We start from the raw sequence: 13,433 nt of genomic DNA, 5'->3' as shown, positions 1-13,433 counted from the left end.
GCAAGTTGGCCCACTTGATTCTCCAAATTCCTTAGAGAGGTATCATTTTTCGCCATGTATGCCTTCAATAGATTCTCTAGGCTATTAGATTGTTCAGCTTGGGTTGGTTTCTGAGCTTGTTGCGAAAAACTAGCTGGCTGGGTCAATCTAGGTTGGACATAATTGTTACTGGTTCCTGCCTCTTGGTTACTCCATGAAAAATTCGAGTGGTTTTGCCATGATGGGTTATAGAAATTGGATTACCGCTCTTGCCTTCCTTTATTTTGGTTCTGGTTACCCATGTAATACATAGATTCTGGGTTCGATGGACATTCTTCAAACAAATGTCCTTCCCCACAATAAACACAGGTTACATTTTCAAATTGATTCAGTGGTTGTGCTACAAAACTATTACACACCCATTAGTAAGATTTTTTAACATTTAGGATATTGATGATACTTGATATGCGAGTGAAGTAAGAGCGTTTACTTCATGTATTCCAGCGACTCGTCTTCCTGACGCTGCTCGATTGGTTGGCCATTGATAATTGTTACTGGAAATCCTCTCAATGATTTGATAAGCCTCATTATAAGACTTAGAAAGGAGAGCACCATTAGCAGAAGCGTCCACTACTATCCTCGTGTGTGCATTGAGACCATTATAAAATGTCTCATGTTGTATGCAATGTGGGATTCCGTGATAAGGGCACTTTTGTAATAATTCTTTGTACCTTTCCCATGCCTCATACAATGACTCATCATCCATTTGTTGGAAAGCAGTGATCTCATTCCTCAACTTCATAAGGAATTTTTCTACTAACTTTTGCCATGTTGATATTGAGTTTGGTGGTAATGAGTTCAACCAAGCTCGAGCTCTGTCCCTTAGTGAATATGGGAACAACTTCAACCGTAATGCATCTTCGGGTACTTGGGCTAACTTGAAAGAATCACTCACCTCCATAAATAGTCTTAACTGTAGGTGAGGATCTTCGATAGGCATTCCACTGAATTGTCCCACTGTTTGAAGCATCTGGAACATAACTGGCTTCAACTTGAACTATTGTGCCTCAATTTCAGGTCTCCTAATACCCGGATTAAGATCATGAAATACTGGCACGGCATACTGTCTTAAAGCTCTATCCCCATCATCAGCAATAAGTATAGGATTTTGAGCAAGGTTTGCTCTGTTTCCTTGATTTAGATTTTCGAAGTTCATCTCTTCAGTCATTCTCTGACTTCCTTGTCTTCTTCGTTGTCAAAAAGTTCATTCAATCTCAGCGTCTGCAGGGAGTAAATCGATGATTCAGTCAATACTAATAAACACTTGAAATAATCACAGAAAAATTAACTAAGTTAAAATTTGAACAAAAAAATAAACCAAAATGCAAAACCAACAACTTTACAAATAATGACTTTTTTAAAACACAGTCCCCGGCAACGGTGCCAAAAACTTGGAATGACGAAAATGTGCAAGTGTACACAATCGCAAAAAATAATAAAGTGACAAGTAAATGTCGAGTTATCGTACCCACAGGGACTGTGAAAAGAATTATTTATGAATGCTATTTAAAACACTTTGGTGAAGAAATATACTTTGTTTGAAGAGGGTGATTAAAAATTAAGATTTTAAACTAAGTAAGCTAAATAAATAAATCCCAAATGCACGATTTCAAAATACGATTTTAATCAAGATAACATAATTGTGTTAGATTGATTACATTTCTTAACTGAGAATTATTAAACTCATGTTTATATTGTTACGATTAAGTTCACGGAAACTCAGTAATTTGCTAACTTATGAACAATCTCACCTTCCAAAATACATTTATCTCTTGACTATATCCCTATGTCAAACTTCAACCGATTAAACAAATCTTAATAGGAAAATATGTTATTGCACATACATACTTGTTAAATCAAAATAATCTCTTGTACATATCCCTATGTCAATTCAAAAAATTAACTCGATTTAATAAGCACATAAAGACTATGTGAGGTAACAAAGTATCCTTACCTTAAAATAGTTTAATCATAATAATCTTGCAAGTTATGCAAGGGAAATGTATCGTCAGATACCATTAATAATCTAACCCTCAACTACCTTAGATGATTAAACATGCACTGATTAAGTATTGTGTCCATTAATTACAAGTTCAATCTGTTTAAATAATTAATTCATTAGTTAGCTAACAATTGTAATGCAAGAATAACTTAGTCTTGATTTTACTTAATCAGGCATCTTACCGAGGCCTATAACAACATAAACACAATTTCAATAATTTTAACAAACGAGATGCAATCAACCTAGCATGAATTAAATTCAAGCTAAATTGATTAAATTAACCATTCCAATAACATAAATATTCAAAGATATGTTTAGCATAACAACAACAAAAATTAAAGAGATAGGGAACAAGAATGAAATCCGGTGTTTTTTCGTGGCTTGACTAGTTACTCCGTTCTTCCTTCTCTGTTGTCCTTGTCGACCAAGGCTGCTATGAAAACTTAATTGCTGCTCCAAATAGCTGATGAATGCCCCTTTCCCAAGAGGAGAAATCAGCAAGAGAACAAGGGAATTTTGGAATGGAAAAGAAGAGAGAAAGTGGAGAGAAGAGAGGAAAGATGTGAATGCTTGAGCTGTTTTTCTAAAATGAACAGCCTAAGGGGGTTTTTATAACAGAGAAGGGCTGCTAAAATAACTAAAATTATCAGCCAAAGAGCCCTCCCTTGGCCGGCCACACATGTGGCAAGGTTGATAGTTTCAACTTTGCTAATTTAGGCTTAGGGCAAATCTATAAAGCCACCAATTGTGGAGGGGTTTGAATGCAACTTGAACAAGTCTTCAAGGGCCTCTTTGCAAGATTAAATAATCAACTAATAAGTGGGTAAACTCTTGGGATGGTTTTTGTGCTGTCCATTTCTTGGTCGGTTCGGTTCACTCGGTTCAGTTCAACTGGACCACTTTTTCATAATTAATTAATAATAAATTATTAGCCCAAATTAAATTGGATATAAGTTAAAATTAATTATATTATGAATTAATACATATAATTTTGGACCGTCTTAGGCTGAAATTTAGTTCACCTCGATACTTCAAATTGCTTCTCAATTTTGTGCTTCTAGTAGTGTCTGCCGAGCCATTTTTCGCCCTTTGTGCAAATCTGTCGAAAATAACCAAAATTTATCAAAAATAATTATAAAATTAACTAAAATTCAACATGTTCATATTTTAAGTGCACTTTAATTATTGTGTAAAAATTAATTATTTTTTTGACAATAATTTTATCAAAACTATATGATTGTAATTTAAAAAGGGTATGTAAAAATGCATAAATTTATGTGTTTCCAGTGGTCACCTAGTGCAATTTCGTATTTAGTTAGCACGACACAAAAGAATGGATTTAGTGGAAAATGAAAACTGACTTCTAGCAGAATTAGAGGTAAGATGAAACCAACGATGTTGTCACTCAAACAACAATGTAGGGGTTGTTGAAAATTGTATGCAAAGTTTGGGTCTTGGATACCCTGAACTACTAAATATCGATTCATTTCGTCTTTGGTAGTGTTAGAATTGAGCATCTCTGTCTCTACCCGCAGTGCTGTATCTTTGAATTCTCAAGGTCTAAATGAAATGGGATTACTGGGCGTGATGTTTTGTTTGGCATGGCCTCGACCCGTTCCTCTAGTTGTAGTTCGAACTATTGTGTGTGATGGTAATGCAATAAAAGGAATTGAAAGAAAGAAAAGGAGTTACTTTTGGGGAAAAAATCTAAAACTAAAGACGAAGAATAGAGAAATATTAAGCAGATGAAAAGTTAGGGATTTTGATTGGTTTTTAAAAAGTGTTTGAAACAGTGTTTGCTTATCTGTTTTATAGGAACAACCTATGCAAGAAGTTTACTTTGTGGAAATTGTTCAGGTTCTCCAATATAATCTTGACATCTATCAAAAAGGGTAAGTGTCTAACGTTTCAATTTACACAAGCAATCGCCAAATTCTGAATTTTCCCAACTCATGGTATGCGCTTGGTGTGATCAGTTAGTTATCAGTTATACAATTGAAATTCACCAAAGATAGAAATTTCAAATATGAAATTTTGTTAAAGAGAGTAGAGTTGTAACAGTCCAGATCTAGCGGGTTTGAATTTTGGGCATATAGCAGTAAATAGTCTGTCTGACATAGTATTATCCACCCAAATGATTACTTTGGCGTATACGTGTGGGTTTATAGTAATCGTCACATGAGTTAGTAAGAATTTGACTTCATAATATTCTGGTATATTAAGGAGAAGTTTGTGTTAATTGATAAAGGGCAAGTATAGAATGAGTATTCGCCAAAGGTATAACACGTGAATAGATCAGAATGTCATCAATGAACACAACAATAAATCTGTCTAAGTACAGTTTGAATATTATGTTCATCAAGTCCATAAACACTGTAGGTACATTTGTTAAACCAAATGGCATCACAAGAAACTTATAATGTCCATACCTGGTGCTGAACTGAGTTTTTGGCACATCCAAGTCTTAATCCCGTAACTGATAATAACTAGAATAGAGATCAATCTTTGAGAATACCGTCCAACCTTTCAAATTGCCAAACAAATCATTGATACATGGCAATGGATACTTATTCTTGATCGTGACTTTGTTGAGCTTTCGGTAATGGATACATAGTCGCATTGATCCGTCCTTTTTCTTGACAAATAAAATAGGAGCACCCCAAGGAGAAAAGCTGGGTCGAGCAAAGCCCCTATATGTCAACTCTTGTAACTATGCTTTCAACTCTTTTAATTCAGTAGGTGCCATTCTATACGGAGTTATCAATATTAGAGATGTTCCCTGCATCAATTAAATAGCAAACTCAACTTCTCTGATCGGCGGTAACCCTGGTAACTCTTTTGGGAACACGTCTGTAAACTCACATAAAATCGAAACTAATTCTAACTTCAATTCCACAACTCTGGAATCAAATATATAAGTAAGATACGATTCACAGCCTTTTCTAACATATTTTTGTGCCGACATAGCCGAAATAGCATTAGATGTACTATTTAATCTATCTGATTTAATTTGAAGCTTTTCACCGTTCTGACACTTTAACTCAATATGCTTCCGTCTACAATTTACAACAGCATCATGTAGAGTTAACCAGTCCATACCCAGAATCACATCAAATTCATCAAAGGGTAGTAACATTAAATTAGTCGAAACGTTGCAACCTCGAATCATCAAATGACAGTTTTTATAGACTTTATCAACTAACACATACTAACCTAAAGGGTTCGTTACTTTAATCACAAACTCAGTAGATTGAAAAGGTATTTTCTTATCTGACACTAAAGTCATGCATACATATGAGTGCGTTGACCCTGGGTCAATCAAAACATTAACATTAGTATCAAAGATAAAAAATGTACTGGTGATCACATCAGGCGCTGAAGCTTCCTCTCGAGCACGAATTGCGTAAGCTCTGGCTAATGCTCATGTCTCAAATGTCACAGTAGAATCTTTTCTCCCACTACAACTATTACCCGCATTTCTGATGTTCCGGGGTGGTCTCCCTCTCCTAGCTGCATTACTCGAATGAGTAGCTGATCCTTTTCTTTAGTTGACCTTTCAGGCCAATCTCTACGATGATACTCATAAAAACCACATTTAAAATATGACACATCTTTCAATCTGCATTCATCGAAGTGTTGTCTATTACATTGCTGACATTCAAGATTGTTGTTTCTAACACTGCCTATGCTCGCTACAGACGTAGCTTGAGGTTTCAAGCTCAAATGTTGTTTTCTTCTATCTTTCCCAAAATAACCTACTGATGTTGACAAATGACTATGAAATTCTTTTAACTTCTTTGATGGTGATGAATATGACTTTCCAATAGGCCTTTCCCTGAATCACAAGCTTTAGAATCAACTTTTCTCTTTGCTTTGCTAAGTTCCTCGGCTTTGTGCACTCTATCCACAAGAACCATAAATTATTTTAACTCGAGAATCCTAACTAACAACTTAATATCTTCATTTAAATCGTCTTCAAAACGAGTGCATAGAGCAACCTCTCTCAGTATACATTGTGACGGCCCAAAGTTGACCCTAGTCGAAAAGTGGTTTCGGGACCACGAAACCGAGTCTTATAAATAATTAAAAATTATATTCTGTGTTTATGATGTGAGTAATTGCATGTGTGAAAGTTTCATGCATTAATTTGATCATCTTTATGTGAATCTTTTTTATATGGACTTATATGAAACTTTGTTGGAAAGTGAGAGGCTAATTTACAATGGTCTAATAGTACATGCATTGAAAGGAGTGGTTTTGCATGTCAATTTACCCAAGTTAAATATGGTGGCCGGCCATGTTATGGAGTAAATAATATTATAACTATTTTATGCTAATAGTTTATGTTACAAAATGAAATAATGAATAAGGTTAATAAAATACAAGTTAGTGGGAGGAAAAACCAAAGTTAGCCTATGTTTTCTCCTCCATTGCCGTAACTAGAGAAAGAAGAGGAAGAAAAGCCTTTGGGGAAGAAAATTCGGCTAAGGTGGATACCTAAAGTAAGGTAAGTTCAATGTCATTCTTGGAAAACTTATGCACCATTTGGATGATTAGTTTAACTTCTACCTATTTTATGGTTTGAAGATAGGTTTTGTATGAGTTAAGTTTCGGTTAAGGTGGATTGATTAATTGGGTTTTATAAGGAAATTATGCCATAGCTGAATGTGTCTTGAAGAAGATGTCATATGTGCTTATTATAAGTATATGTATGTTCGGCTAATGAGTTTGAATTGAAGTTTCGATAGGTTGTGGGTTGAGTGGCCGAGTGAACTATAGGCTTTGCAAGGATGGAATTTACTTATAAGTTGTGTGTGTATGGCTTTATTTGCTAATGACATTTAAGAGTTTAAATCTTGAATAATGTTATGCATAGGTTTCGGCCATGAATCCTTGTGTTATAACACTTGCTTAATAATGAAAGAACATGAGCTTAAAGCTTGAGTAACACTCGGCTTTAGTGTAAGTTAAAATTTGTTAGAAAATAATTTTCAAGTTAGTAGATTATGTGTTAAGAGAGGGATTTAGAATGTATATATATATAGCTGAATGTGATATGTGTGAATTATATGTTAAATCAAGGCTTGGTAAGCTAGCTATTAAGGTGAAATGCTAATGTTAGTATTTGATTTGGTAATAATCTGTTTGGGGACAGCAGCAGTAAGGTGATTTTGGAAAATCGCCATAAATTGTAGGAGTTGAATTAGAAGCTGAGTGAATTATGTCATTAAAGCTTGAAGAGTCTATTTTCTTACAAAGGAAACTATAAAAACAAAAGAGTTACCTATCTTGAGATATTTGAAGTATTGTGGGGCTGAGTCAAAATGACTGCTGGATTCCCTGTTCTGTTTTTAGAAAATCATTATAAATTGTACAAAAATGATTATAAGATAAAATTTATATGCTTAGACTCCTTAATGAGTCTAGTTTCAAATGAGATCAAATACAACACATTTGGAATTCTGTAAAGTGAGAAATTGGATTCGTAGTGAAGAGTGGTCAGAATAGTCAACCAGTGAAATAGGGGAAACTTTAAGAAAAATCTGGTATTGATTGGCCAAGCCTAAAATTCTGAAAATTTTATGGATGGAAGATATACGAGTCTATATTCAGGGAAAATTAACGGCAAGTGATTTGGAGTTTAGTAGCTCCAGTTATAAGTAATTTAGTAACTACTGCTCAGGAAAACAGCTCGTAGTGAATATGTGATTTTGTTGTAAACATTAATGAAAGTTTGCCGATGAATTATTTATTGATTAATATAAAGCTTGCTATAATCTATGTGTGTGAAAGTCGGATCAATATATATAATATTATTCTGAAAGTAATACTTGAATAGTCGATTAATGACTATTTTAAATTTTGTTGAACTTAAGCTCAAGAGCAAGGGGGAACTAGATCCGATAAAGGGAAGGAAAAAGTAATTGAATAGCCGTTGAAGTCGTTCGACGACATTTGAGGTAAGTCTTCGAGTAATGATCCTACTTGAATTATATTGAAATGAATAGTCATACTATGACGGATAGTCGAATGTGCTTAGAGACTATGTTATAAAGCCAATTGAAATTATGCTCTTTGTGTGCGGCTACTGAGCCGAAATTTGAAAGGTTTAATAAATGTTTTGTGTTTGAGCCTTAGTAACGAAGAAATGAAATGGATGTGTTATGATTATTGATATATGTGTGCATGAGCATTTGAAATATATCCGGGCTAAGACCCGAAGGCAATTATGCGAGTTGATATATCCGGGCTAAGACCCGAAGGCAATTATGCGAGTTAATATATCCGGGCTAAGACCCGAAGGCAATTATGCGAGTTGATATATCCGGGCTAAGACCCGAAGGCAATTATGCGAGTTAATATGTCCGGGCTATGACCCGAAGGCAATTATGCGAGATGATATATCCGGGCTAAGACCCGAAGGCAATTATGCAAGTTGATATGTCCGGGTTAAGACCCGAAGGCAAAGGTGTTTGCGGTTGTATTCGGTTAAATACCGAAGAAACTTGGGTTTGAATGTGAGCGTTTTGTGCTGTAACTAATTCAATAAATATGCTCGACCAACCCGAACGATAAGGTGTGTTGCATGTGCATTGGAAAAGTCGATTCGTTTTAAATAGTATTCGTGCGATCGGCTAACGAATTTTCGGCTTTTAGAAAGGTTGATACTTTGTGTATATATGTTGATGGAGTGTGAAGTAAGTATGATTATGAGAATGTGTGTTAATAAAGTGATTTAGTTAGCTATGTGAATGTAATACTGTAGTCAAAGCCGATTTCATTACTTGAGACTTACTAAGCTTAAAATGCTTACCCGGTTGCTTTGGCTCTCTGTTTTATAGATTTTGTTCGTTAGCTATCGGATTCGGGATCAGCGAAGTCGAAGTCATCTACACTATCAAGCTCTTTTGGTACTCTTTTAGTTGAACTCTGGATATGGCATGTATAGGACTACCCCCTGTTGTTTAAGTTCTTTTGTGATGTATGTGTGTAAAGCCATGCGAAAATGGCTTGTAGATGTGGAGTATGGCATTAGACCATTTGTGTTTATGTATGTATATATATGGTTTCACGATGTGACTATGGATTGAAATGGAAGTGTTGGGCTAATGATCAGCCATTGGAATGGCTAAATATGATCACATGTGGACCTATGTATGGCAAAACCCTAGTTGGTCCATGGTAACCACAAAATAGGTAAAGTTTATCTTGAAAACAGATTTTGACAGCAACAGTGGTGTAGAATTGAAAAATCACATAAATTCGTAGGAGTGGAATTAAATAGTGAATAAATTATGTAATCGAACCTTGATGAATCTACTTTCATATGGAAGTAACGAAACAATTATAGGAACAGTACAGAAAGAGATATTCGGGTTCTTGTGGAACAGGGCCAGAACAGTTTCTGGATTCACTGTTCCGCCTTTGGAAATTCACTATAAATTGACCAGAGATAATTAGGGGTCATACCATATATGTATGGATTCCTCTCTGAGTCTAGTTTCCATAGAAACAAACGGCATTAGTATTGAAGCCCTGTGCAGAGAGATATCCCAGTCGTAATGGGAAAAGGTCAGTGTAGTCGACCCCTGTAACATGAGAGACTTTGACTAATAAACTGTACTAATGGGCCCGACCAAAAATTCTAGAAAAAAATATATAGGTGGGGACATGAGTCTAGTTTCAGGGAAAAATCACAAAACTGATTTTCGAGTTGTGAAACTCAAGATATGATTTTTGAAGCGACTAGTACTCAGACTGGGCAGTGTCTGGAAAAATTTTTAAAAGTCTGTCAACACCTCGTATTCGACTCCGGTGACGGTCTCGGGTTTGGGGTGTTACAATTTAGTGGTATCAGAGCTACGGTTTAGTCGATTCTAGGACTACCGTAATGTGTTGGGGTCTAGCTATACATGCCATTTTATGTGATTAATTGATAGTGTGGTGATTTCTGACATTTGCAAATGTGTTTATTTATAGTAATGGATCCCGATCCCAACCGAGCGGTAGCTGATGATCTTGAGAGTGTAGCGCCTGCTCCCGCACAAGGGACAGCGCCGGTGGACTCTCAACCTAATGCGAGTAGCCCGAACGATGAAGCTAGACAAGCTTTCTATAGCGTGATGAATGATTGGTTCAACCAATACATTCGAACTAATACGGCTGTTCCACAACCTCCATTCCCGACAAACACCACCCCCGCACCTACAATACCTCCGGTAACTGACCAAATAAGGTCAAATAAGCCCCCAGTTGACCGAATCCGAAAACATGGGGCTACTGAATTTAAAGCTACGGATAGCGACGATGCCGAGCAAGCTGAATTTTGGTTGGACAACACTATCCGGGTACTCGATGAGCTGTCTTGTACACCCGATGAATGTCTAAAGTGTGCTATCTCCTTGCTACGTGATTCTGCCTATTATTGGTGGAGTACTCTGACTTCTGTCGTGCCCCGGGAGCAAGTAACTTGGGAGTTTTTCCAAACTGAGTTTCGGAAAAAGTATATCAGTCAGAGATTTGTTGATCAAAAACGGAAGGAATTTCTTGAGCTTAAGCAAGGTTCTATGTCAGTTACTGATTACGAGCGAAAATTTGTTAGACTTAGTAGATACGCTCGGGAATGTGTTTCGTCCGAGGCTGTTATGTGTAAACGCTTCGAAGATGGGCTGAATGAAGATATAAAAATGTTCGTTGGCATTCTTGAGATACGAGAGTTCGTAGTACTTGTCGAGCGAGCTTGTAAAGCCGAAGAGCTTAGAAAGGAAAAACAAAAAGTTGATGTGGGAACCGGGGAGTTTCGTAAAAGATTCTCGGGAAAGTCTCATCAACAGGCATCGAAGAAATTTCGAGATGATGTGGGCCGGTCTAAAAGCACTTCGGGCCTTTTTAGACGAGATCGTGATCGACCCCCTGTGGGTACACGAGGCACTTCAGTCGCCAGTGTTGGGAATGAACGTCGAGGCCGAACGGAATGTCGACATTGCGGTAAATGGCATTTAGGGAGTTGTAGATTCCATGACCGCTCCTGTTACAAGTGCGGATCAGTGGACCACTTCATTAAAGATTGCCCGAGGCTGTCCGAACAGAATGTAAATCAGAGTGGGAAACCGGGTGCTACCACTGCTCGAGGTAGACCATCTAGAAATATGGGCAATGCTAGTGGTGGTCAGAGAGGATCTAGAGATGCTACGACCAGATCCGAGGCTCGTGCACCTGCTAGAGCATATGCTATACGTGCCCGCGAGGATGCTTCTTCGCCTGATGTTATTACCGGTACTTTTACTCTCTTTGATACTAATGTAATTGCTTTGATTGACCCCGGTTCTACTCATTCGTACATATGTGAAACCTTAGCATCCAGTAAGACTTTACCTATTGAGTCTACTGAGTTTGTAATTCGGGTGTCAAATCCCTTGGGTCGTTACGTGCTTGTCGACAAAGTGTGTAAGAAATGTCCCCTAGCAATTCGAGGTTCCTGTTTTCCAGCGGACTTGATGCTTTTGCCGTTTGATGAATTTGATGTTATCCTTGGGTTGGATTGGTTGACCGTGCATGATGCGGTTGTGAATTGCAAAAGTAAGACTATTGATTTGAGGTGTGCAAATAACGAAGTAATCCGAGTTGAGTCTACGGATTTGGATGGGTTGCCCGCTGTAATATCCTCAATGTTGGCCCAGAAATATGTGAGAAAAGGGTGCGAAGCATACCTTGCGTATGTACTGGATGACCAAGAACTAGAAAAGAAACCTGAATCTGTGCCGGTGGTTTGTGAATACCCGGATGTTTTTCCTGAAGAATTACCGGGTTTACCACCTGTTCGGGAGATAGAGTTTGGTATTGAGCTTATACCTGGGACTACGCCGATTTCGATAGCTCCGTATCGTATGGCACCAACTGAGTTAAAAGAGTTGAAAGCTCAGCTGCAAGAATTGACGGATAGAGGTTTCGCTCGGCCAAGTTTCTCACCTTGGGGTGCACCAGTATTGTTCGTGAAAAAGAAGGACGGAACCATGAGGTTGTGCATTGACTATCGTCAACTGAATAAAGTGACGATAAAGAATAAATACCCACTACCGCGTATCGATGATTTGTTTGATCAACTAAAGGGGGCCTCAGTGTTCTCAAAAATAGATTTGAGATCGGGTTATTATCAGTTGCGGATTCGAGATTCAGACGTACCCAAAACTGCTTTCAGAACGAGGTACGGTCACTACGAATTCTTAGTGATGCCGTTTGGGCTCACTAATGCCCCGGCAGTATTTATGGATTTGATGAATCGGATCTTCAGACCATATTTGGATCGGTTCGTAGTTGTGTTCATTGATGACATCTTGGTCTATTCAAGAGATGAGACCGAACATGCTGAGCACCTGAGACTAGTGTTGCAAATTTTACGGGATAAGCAGTTATATGCTAAGTTCAGTAAGTGTGAGTTCTGGTTAAGAGAGGTTAGCTTCTTGGGTCATGTGGTATCCGCGTCGGGTATTCGAGTTGACCCGAACAAAATTTCAGCCATACTTGACTGGAAACCTCCGAGAAATGTTACTGAAGTTCGGAGCTTTTTGGGGCTCGCCGGTTATTACCGACGATTTGTGAAAGGTTTCTCGATGATAGCCACACCAATGACGAAGCTACTTCAAAAGGATGTTAAGTTCGAGTGGACGGAGAAATGTCAGAAAAGTTTCGACCAACTGAAAACTCATTTGACTGAAGCTCCAATTTTGGTGCAACCCGAATCGGGTAAAGAGTTTGTCATCTATAGTGACGCATCCCTACTTGGGTTGGGTTGCGTATTGATGCAAGAAGGTCGAGTCGTGGCCTATGCGTCGAGACAATTGAAGCCACACGAGAGGAATTATCCGACCCATGATCTCGAACTAGCTGCCATCGTATTTGCTTTAAAAATATGGCGACATTATCTGTTTGGTGAGAAGTGCCATGTATTTTCGGACCACAAAAGTCTCAAATATTTGATGACTCAACGAGACTTGAATCTGCGACAAAGACGTTGGCTTGAGTTATTGAAAGATTACGAGCTTGTCATTGATTACCACCCGGGAAAGGCTAACGTGGTTGCGGACGCCTTAAGCCGGAAGTCATTGTTTGCTTTGCGAGCGATGAACGTGCATTTGTCTGTTCTACCAGACAATGTGTTAGTAGCTGAATTAAAAGCTAAACCATTATTGACTCACCAAATTCGTGAAGCTCAGAAAGTCGATGATGAATTGGTTGCAAAACGGGCTGAGTGTTTTCCGAACGAGGGATCAGAGTTTCAAATTGACGACGATAATTGTTTGAGGTTCAGAAATCGGTTGTGTGTTCCAAGGAATTCGGAACTCATTTCGATGATTCTGAACGAAGCCCATTGTAGCCGAATGTCAATTCACCC

At 37.8% G+C, this 13,433-nt stretch overlaps 1 non-coding gene across 1 annotated transcript; it reads left to right on the top strand.

Annotated features, from left to right (window-relative positions):
* Positions 1-671: 671 nt before the first annotated feature.
* Positions 672-778, top strand: LOC121225853 (small nucleolar RNA R71). Its single transcript, XR_005923757.1, has one exon. It is a non-coding gene; the product is annotated as a small nucleolar RNA R71 (small nucleolar RNA).
* The last annotated feature ends 12,655 nt before the right edge of the window (positions 779-13,433 follow it).

The sequence above is a fragment of the Gossypium hirsutum genome, chromosome D13 (assembly GCF_007990345.1).
Source record: "Gossypium hirsutum isolate 1008001.06 chromosome D13, Gossypium_hirsutum_v2.1, whole genome shotgun sequence".
Lineage (NCBI taxonomy): Eukaryota > Viridiplantae > Streptophyta > Magnoliopsida > Malvales > Malvaceae > Gossypium > Gossypium hirsutum.
The sequence above is the reverse complement of the archived record's forward strand: the minus strand, read 5'-3'. Positions and strand labels throughout refer to the sequence as shown.